Raw genomic sequence first — 8148 nt, 5'->3', positions numbered from 1 at the left:
TCTTGGCATTCTACCCGTAAAAGATGAAAGAGATGAACCAAGCTAACTTCTCATAAAAACCAGCTCGCCAGGGGCCTAGCCAGGGTTTCCAACCGGACCCGATTGCAACGAAATGACCTTCCAGCTCAGCAATAGTTATTAGAGCCCTTACATCCCGCGTCAGTCAACTTGACTGTCAAATATAGCATTTTATTTTAAGATTTTATATACTTATTGTTAGTCTCAATTCAGAGCAGATTCAAGTAATAAAATGCATATGTAAAAAAAAAAAAAAAAAAACTATTAGACTGGACCATAAGCTTATAAACGGAATCAATACATCCGAAGAGGTAATGAGAAAAATTCAAAACATTTACCCTACCTATTTTAAATCATACAAGATAAGGTTTACTCAAAACGAAATAGACGACGGAACTTCGAAATCCCAACAAAACGAAATAATTACCCTCGAACATAAAAGAGCCCACAGAGATGCAAAAGAGAACAAATTACAAATTTTGAAGAATTATTTTTTTCCACAATTTACCAAGTAAATCCAAGCAATAGTTCAAGGCTGTCAAACTTGTAAAGAATCAAAATACGATAGACACCCCCAAAAAGGAGAAATCCAACCGACTCCTATTCCTAATTACCCAGGAGAAATAGTTCACATAGATATTTATATTACGGAAAAACACAGAGTCTTAACGGGAGTTGACAAGTTTTCAAAATATGTTCAAGTACAAATTTTAGAGTCAAGAGCATCTGAAGATATTAAAAATCCGTTGAGGGAAATGTTAATTGCTTTCGGTAAGCCGAAATGGATAATAATGGACAATGAACGATCATTTGGCTCAGTAGCAATAAAGTTTATGTTAGAAGATGAACTCAAAATATCGGTACACACCACTGCTCCGTACGCATCGACAAGTAACGGACAAATAGAAAGGTTTCACTCAACCCTATCTGAAATCATGCGGTGTCTCAAAAAAGACAACGGTAGCATATCATTTGAGGATTTCTGCAACAAAAGAAATTTCCACAGACATATTTTTCAGAGGCACAATATCTAGTTCAATAGAAGGCATAGAAAAAAAAACGAGAAAAAATTAAAAAGAAAATTAAAAATAAACAAACAGCCGACTTCGAATACCACAATAAAGGAAAAATCCTATCAAAACTTTTTAAACCAGGCGACTGTCCACGTAAAAATAGATAAAAGGTTGGGAACTAAACTTACACCTAGATACAAAGCCGAGAAGGTAGCGGAAAAATCGTCATAAAAATAATATAAGAACGTAATTTTTCAGATTATTTTTACCAACATGCTTGGGGATAACTACAGTCCTCGACTATTCCAATTCACAAATCATCTCACTCGAAACCGGATTAGCGTCTAAACAAGACGAAACATTTAAAATCATCCACAGCTTTAACCTACAAAGCTATGAAGAAACTCTGGCGAAGTTAGAAGAAGTTCATTCCCTCACCTCATCTCATCCATTCCACCCATATCTTTCCTATGAACTAAAACATATCCAAACGGATTTACGCATCTCCAAACTCAAAAAAGACCAAAAAGGGCAATTGAAGCAATAGGTACTGCATGAAAATGGCTGGCGGGATCAACAGATCACCACGACTATCAGATCTTAGAAGATAAGATAAATGAGCAGCTAGAAAACAACAATAGACAAGTAGTAAATAACAGATTAATTAATCAAAAAATTAACTTACTAATGCAATGTTGAAAGTTAAACAGAGGTCGACAGAAATCGTAAATCAGAAAGCAATATTTTAAAGGATAAAATTCAATTAATAAAATAAGAAATAAACAACATAATATACGCAATTACAATACACAATAAATTAATTTGTACTTACGAACACAGAATTCGAAATAGTGTAGGAAATTAAAAAAAAAAATAACTTATTTTTTAGCATAGAAGAATTATTGAAATTTGCTCGAATCAAGTTAGCCACAAATGGCAACGACCTTATTTACATTATTAGCCTCCCAACCATTAAATCAGATAAAAGTAGAACTTTAAAAATTAAAACAATAAAAAAAGTCCAAATAATCAATGATATAAAATATGAACATTTTTTAGAATGTAAGAGACAATTATTTGGCAATAATTAAACCTTGTGAATCCTATTGTTGGGGCGGGTCCTTGCCGTGCTCAGTCTTTCCAAGTGTTAAATAAAAATTCGGTTTCGGGGTTGAAATTCACTTGCTGCTTCGTGCACTTTATTTCTTTTAATGCTCTACAAAAAATATGTCTATAAGGGCTATATATATATGGAGAGAGAGGTTTTACCCGGTTGGGCAACAATGATGCCAAGCCAGCGATGTTGCACCAAGCCTGGTTCGACATGAACATTCTCAGACAACTCTGTTGCAGAGAGTTCTGCCTTCACAAAACACGTAAGCGAGAACACGTAGCGCCCTTTCAAACGCTGAAAACCTCTCTAAAATGTCAGTTGCCGGGCCGCTATAGCAATGTTACACTTTATTGGGCGTTGTTCGAGCTCGGTTTCTAGCTGGACCGACGAATTGAGTGGCCATTGCTCCTGGCCACTCAGGCCCGCGCCACCAAAGGTCGCTTTCCTTAAGCTCTTGGGCTGAGACGCCTCTGCTTGCCAAATCAGCCGGTTTATCTTCCGATTTCACATAAACCCACTGTTCTCTATTGGTGAGTTGATCAACTCTCGCAACTCTGTTGGCAACGAATGTAGTCCAGGTGCATGCTGGCTTGCTTAACCATGCAAGCACTATCGTAGAGTCCGTCCAATAAAATGTGTCGTATTGGGAAAGAAAAGCACTGCGCCACAAAGTTCCAAGCGCGCTATGGAAATGGACTTTACTGGAGAAACTCGGGTCTTGGATGAAAGCAGGGTTATGAAGCAGCCGTCAGTCGTTTCGACATGGACAAAAATGGCAGCACCATAGGCGGTCTGCGATGCATCGCAAAACCCGTGGTACTGCAGTTTCGCTGCTGGATGAAATCGCACTCATCTTGGAATGCGAACCACTTTCAGGGCTGGATACCCTTAAAAAAAATCATGCTACCTTGTGACGAGATCAGTCGGGAGAGGCTGGTCCCAACTTAATTCCCGCAGCCAAATTTCTTGCATTAAAGTCTTGGCCCGGATGATAAAACGCGATAACCATCCTTCTGGATCAAATTGTTTAGCTATCTGGGATAAAACCTCTCGTTTTGTGTAGTCTGTTTGAAGAGAAATTTCCTTCGGCAGGAAAAAGAAACTATCAGGCGTCGCTTGCCAACGGATTCCTTGGGTTTTTGCCATACTGGCCTCTTCCAACTCAAGGAAGTCAGAACTAATCAAGTGGTCTTTTGGGATCCCTTGCAAGAGTTCCTTCTCGTTTGAGGTCCACTTTCGCAGTGGAAACCCTGCACTCTCGAGGGCCAAACTGAGTTCTTTGATGGCTAGAACAGCGGACTGCTGCGTGTGGTTGCCAGCTAGAACGTCGTCGACATACATGAATCTAGAAATTATGTCACTTGCTAAAGGATATTGGTCAAGTACATCCTGAGCTAGCTGTTGAAGCACGCGAATGGCCAGAAAGGGCGCACTATTAACGCCAAAGGTCACCGTGTTAAGCTCATAGTCCCAGAGCTTCCCTTCTTTATCGCGGAACAGGATTCTTTGGAAGCGCGTATGATCGGAATGAACGAGAATTTGTCGGTACATCTTGGTGACGTCGGCGTTGAAGACGTACTTAAAGAAGCGCCATTTGAGGATCTGGGTGGTCAAATCAGATTGCAGTACTGGACCTGTATGAAGGATATCATTAAGACTGTACCCGTCTGACGATGGATTGGAGGCGTTAAGCACGACGCGAACCGTTGTCGTGGAGCTGTTTGGTTTGAAAACCGCGTGGTGTGGCAAATAAAAGTTGTTGGAGCCGTCGTTTGGAGAGACCAGATGCATATGACCTAAATCTAAATACTCCTGGATGACTGAGTCGTACTGCTCTTATAAGGTGGCGTTATTGTTTAGTTGTGCCTCGTTTCTAAGGAATTGCGCCAATGCGATAGGCGAGCACGCTGTCTAGTTTAGCCTCAGTGACAGACAATCGTGTGGAGAAGGAAGCTATTCTGTGAGTAGGGTTCTTCGCGATTACGCCGCAAAGAATCCACCCGAATATGGTCTCTTGGTCAAGGAGTGTTCCGCAAACATTTGACTGGAAGCCGCCTAGAATAATCGATGGAAGTAGATCAGCGCCTATGAGCAAGTCAATCTGCGAACTCTGGTAGAAATTCGGATCTGCTAGTTGGAGGTTGGGCAGGTCCCTTAACGAACCTTCGGGTATCGTATAGGATGTGAGATTTACAGCTAAATGTGGTAGCACATATGCGGAGGCTTCGATTTGTATATGTGGCCTATGTTGGGAGCCTATGTTCAACCGACAGCGCTTGCGAAGCTGAGCAGCAACAATTTGGTTTACTCCCGCAACTTGAGTTTGGATGGATTCGTAGAGGAGCTTAGTTAGGTCGAATAACCGTTCCGATATAAAGGTTGCTTCTGATCCTGAGTCAACTAAAGCGCGTGCAGAGTACCTTATGCCCGAGTGGCAGATCTCTATGAGCGCCGTGCTCAGAAGGACCCCTTGCGTGTTCACGGCGAGATACGTTTGGACGTTCGATGGAGTGGACTGTATACTTTGCTGGTGATCAGGTATGGATGCCGACTGTAAGATTGGTTGGAGGTCAGGTACGGGTGCTGACTGGAGTTGTGGGGGGCCACCACGATGCAGGCGAGTGTTATGGCGACCTTTGCAAGCGTAGCAGTTGTGAGTACTTGTGCAGTCTCTCAACATGTGAATTCTTGCAAAACAGTTCAAACAGAGTTTTTGCTGTTTTATATACTGTTCCCGATCTGCGACGGGCATATTTCGGAACTGGGGAAACATACGGATAGGATGGTTTTCTCTTGAACAAAGTCTACACGATTTTGGATTTACTGTGACCCTATTTTCAAAGTTGTGGATAATCCGCGGCCCGCTTTCAGCTCGTGGGCCTCTGGATTGAGCCGCCACCGTAGGTTTGAATTCTTGAATTGCCTCAAGGGTTCGATGAAATGAATGTTTATATAAATGATTTAGTATAAAGCTACAAAAAAACAACAAATAACCCGTTATAATTATTGGGTTCTGTTTTTCGGGATGCCGCGATCGTTTGTTGGTGCCGCCCTCTACCTCGCCTGTCCGACAAGTGCGGTTTCCAATTGGATAATTGCCTGTTGGCGCAGCGAGATGCGTAAACCGGGTTTGTTATTGTTTTGATGTTAAAATATTCGGATGTGTAAGGAATTAAATACGTGTGTATGTGGATGTGATATTTGGTATGTTTATAAGCCCCTTGTTTCTTTCTGCACAACACAAATATTCGCATGAAAAATAATAGTAAAAGGTTGGATGATTTTTATTAATTGTGAGCGCCGACCGGAAAATGTAAAGTTTGTATGTGTGTGAAGGTGCGAATGAAGATGATGTATATTTTACAAATTTATGCTCGAAAATTAAAATCGGCAAAAAAAAACGACTAGGTATGTATATTTATATTTTTTTTCACACAAAATGGAGTCCAATTGCAGTGCGGAGTGTGGGTGTGTGAAAAAATATATATATAGAAATGGAAAACCTTGGAATTACTTAGCTGGTGGAAAACGATAAGCTGGTGGAATCCGGTTCTAAGGATCAAATGTTGGGGCGGGTCCTTGCCGTGCTGAGTCCTTCCAAGTGTTAAATACAAATTCGGATTCGGGGTTGAAATTCACTTGCTGCTTCGTGCACTTTATTTCTCTAAATGCTCTACAAAAAATATGGCGAGAGGTCTAAGGGCTATACCTATATGGAGAGAGAGGTTTTACCCGGTTGGGCAACAGAGATGCCAAGCCAGCGTTGTTGCATTAAGCCTGGTTCGGTATGTACACCTATAATGATAAGACAATTTGTAATTCAGAAAATTTTTTAGATTTATTGATACTTTCGTAAACGCTCTTATAAGCCTTCGAGAACCAAAAAGTAAATCAACGTAGTCGAACCAGAACCTCCGTTATACCAACTATTGGGAGTAAAGACTATGTTAGATTAAGGCAACCAAAGAATCTTTCGTTAGCTACGGATCCGCCATCATCCTACTACTACTTATAATAGGATCAATCACGGAACTCCTACGAAGACGTAGGTCAACGGAAAGTACACCAGCTTCCGTGCCAGAAACGCAAGAAAAGCCCACGTATTCCGGACCTGTACTCTACTACGTTGCGACCGAGAACAGTCGCGTTTAAGGAGGGAAGAGTTAATACCCAAAAAAATACAATTCCCGAGACAGAAGAAAAGAGTAAGCGTTGATTGCACAACAAACAGCAAAGCGTAACAATTGGCGAAACCATCTTCAAGTCAAAGGAACCAGAACCAACTATTGGGAGAAAAGACTAAGTTAGAGGAAGTTCTCTCACTACAAAAGGTCAAGGAACTCAACATTAACAACACAAAAGCGCTGGAAAAATTAAGAAGCAAGGCAACCATAGAATCTTTCGTAAGCTACGGATCCGCCATCATCCTACTACTACTTATAATAGGATCAATCACGGAACTCCTACGAAGACGTAGGTCAACGGAAATTACACCAGCTTCGGTGCCAGAAACGCAAGAAAAGTCCACGCATTCCGGACCTGTACTCTACTACGTTGCGACCGAGGACACTCACGTCTAAGGAGGGAAGAGTTAACACCTAAAATAATACAATTCCCCAGACAGAAGAAAAGAGTAAGCATTGATTGCACAACAAACAGCAAAGCAATGCCCTCAATAAAGTTCAAACGAACTTAGCCATGCACTGAGCTTGCACCTTTTGGTCAGCGATCGTGTGAATGCAAGACAGTCAATTTCCAAAGTTAATCGAACTCATCGCCAACGGCGACGGTGACCAAGAGCAGCAACCAATAATATAAAAGAACGTCAGCAGAAACATCGACGCGTAGCTATAAAAAACAATTGTTTAACCTATTTAAATTAGTTCTTAATTCAATTCAATAAAGATAAGTTTGATTTATTTTTATATCAAAATCATAATCAATCTTTTAACTTATGTAATTAAATGTAAACTAAGCCACATTTTTGAATAAGATGTAGATATTATGATAGATGTGGAAATCAAAAATAACAAAAATGTAAATAACCCTAATCAATAAATAAATAATCACACAAATTTACAACAAACACTACACTATAAAATAATTAATTATTTTAAAATCTAATAATAATAAAAAAAAAACTGGCTGAAGCCGACTGGCTCCCGTTGTCGCCTCTTGGTAAGCGTGCCGGTCCTCCACGCCGTAACAATTTTCTTAACAGTTCTCTGGCCGTTTTTCTTGTCCGGGCCTCACAAAAAGAAAATCGCCAGGCCAACTTGGCTGATCTGGCTAATTTTTTAAACTGGTAACTGGGTCTGATCGGCTCTGGAATAAAAAGCCCATAAGAATGGCCTCACTCTCGAACAACGATCACTTACCAAGTTTTTCCGCCGCTTCAGGCTTCCCAGTCCTGCTTTCCTTTTTTTTAAGATTTATTTTCCTGTGGCCACTGGTGCGCTGCTGCAGCTCAAAAACAGCTCTGTCGCACCAAGGTACCGGGATTATGTAATCCACACGTGCACCAAAAAAAAAAACTTTACTTTGGCGAGGGGAGCGCAGCAGCCTAATGCCTTGACCGTGACTTTGGTTCTGGGCTCTCCTCTTCTCCTATCGCCTTCCAGAACTCCGGCTGTCGTGTTTTAAATTTTCTGGGTAAGCGGCCGTCTTACATTTGGGGTGACCATCCAAAAAGCGCAGTATTTTTAAGTATCACCCCTGCGCCGACACTCGATATGGCTATCGATAACCCGGCTACAACACCTGGGCTAATAGAAGGAGATACAGGTCGCTAAGTGACGAATCTTTCAAACAATGTAATCGCTAGCAGCAAAAGTGTCAAATTAAGCCTTTCAATAACAAATATCGGTCACCTGGACAAAAAGCTACGAATATGAAGCCATGGAAAGATACCAATCAGAGTACAGAACCTTTTGCAAGAATGTGAGGAAGTGCTGTACCTAGGTGGGAACATTTGGGTAAACTATACCGATGAACCAGAAGCAA

The sequence above is a fragment of the Drosophila gunungcola genome, unplaced genomic scaffold, assembly GCF_025200985.1.
Source record: "Drosophila gunungcola strain Sukarami unplaced genomic scaffold, Dgunungcola_SK_2 000019F, whole genome shotgun sequence".
Lineage (NCBI taxonomy): Eukaryota > Metazoa > Arthropoda > Insecta > Diptera > Drosophilidae > Drosophila > Drosophila gunungcola.
This window is presented reverse-complemented; position numbering follows the sequence as displayed.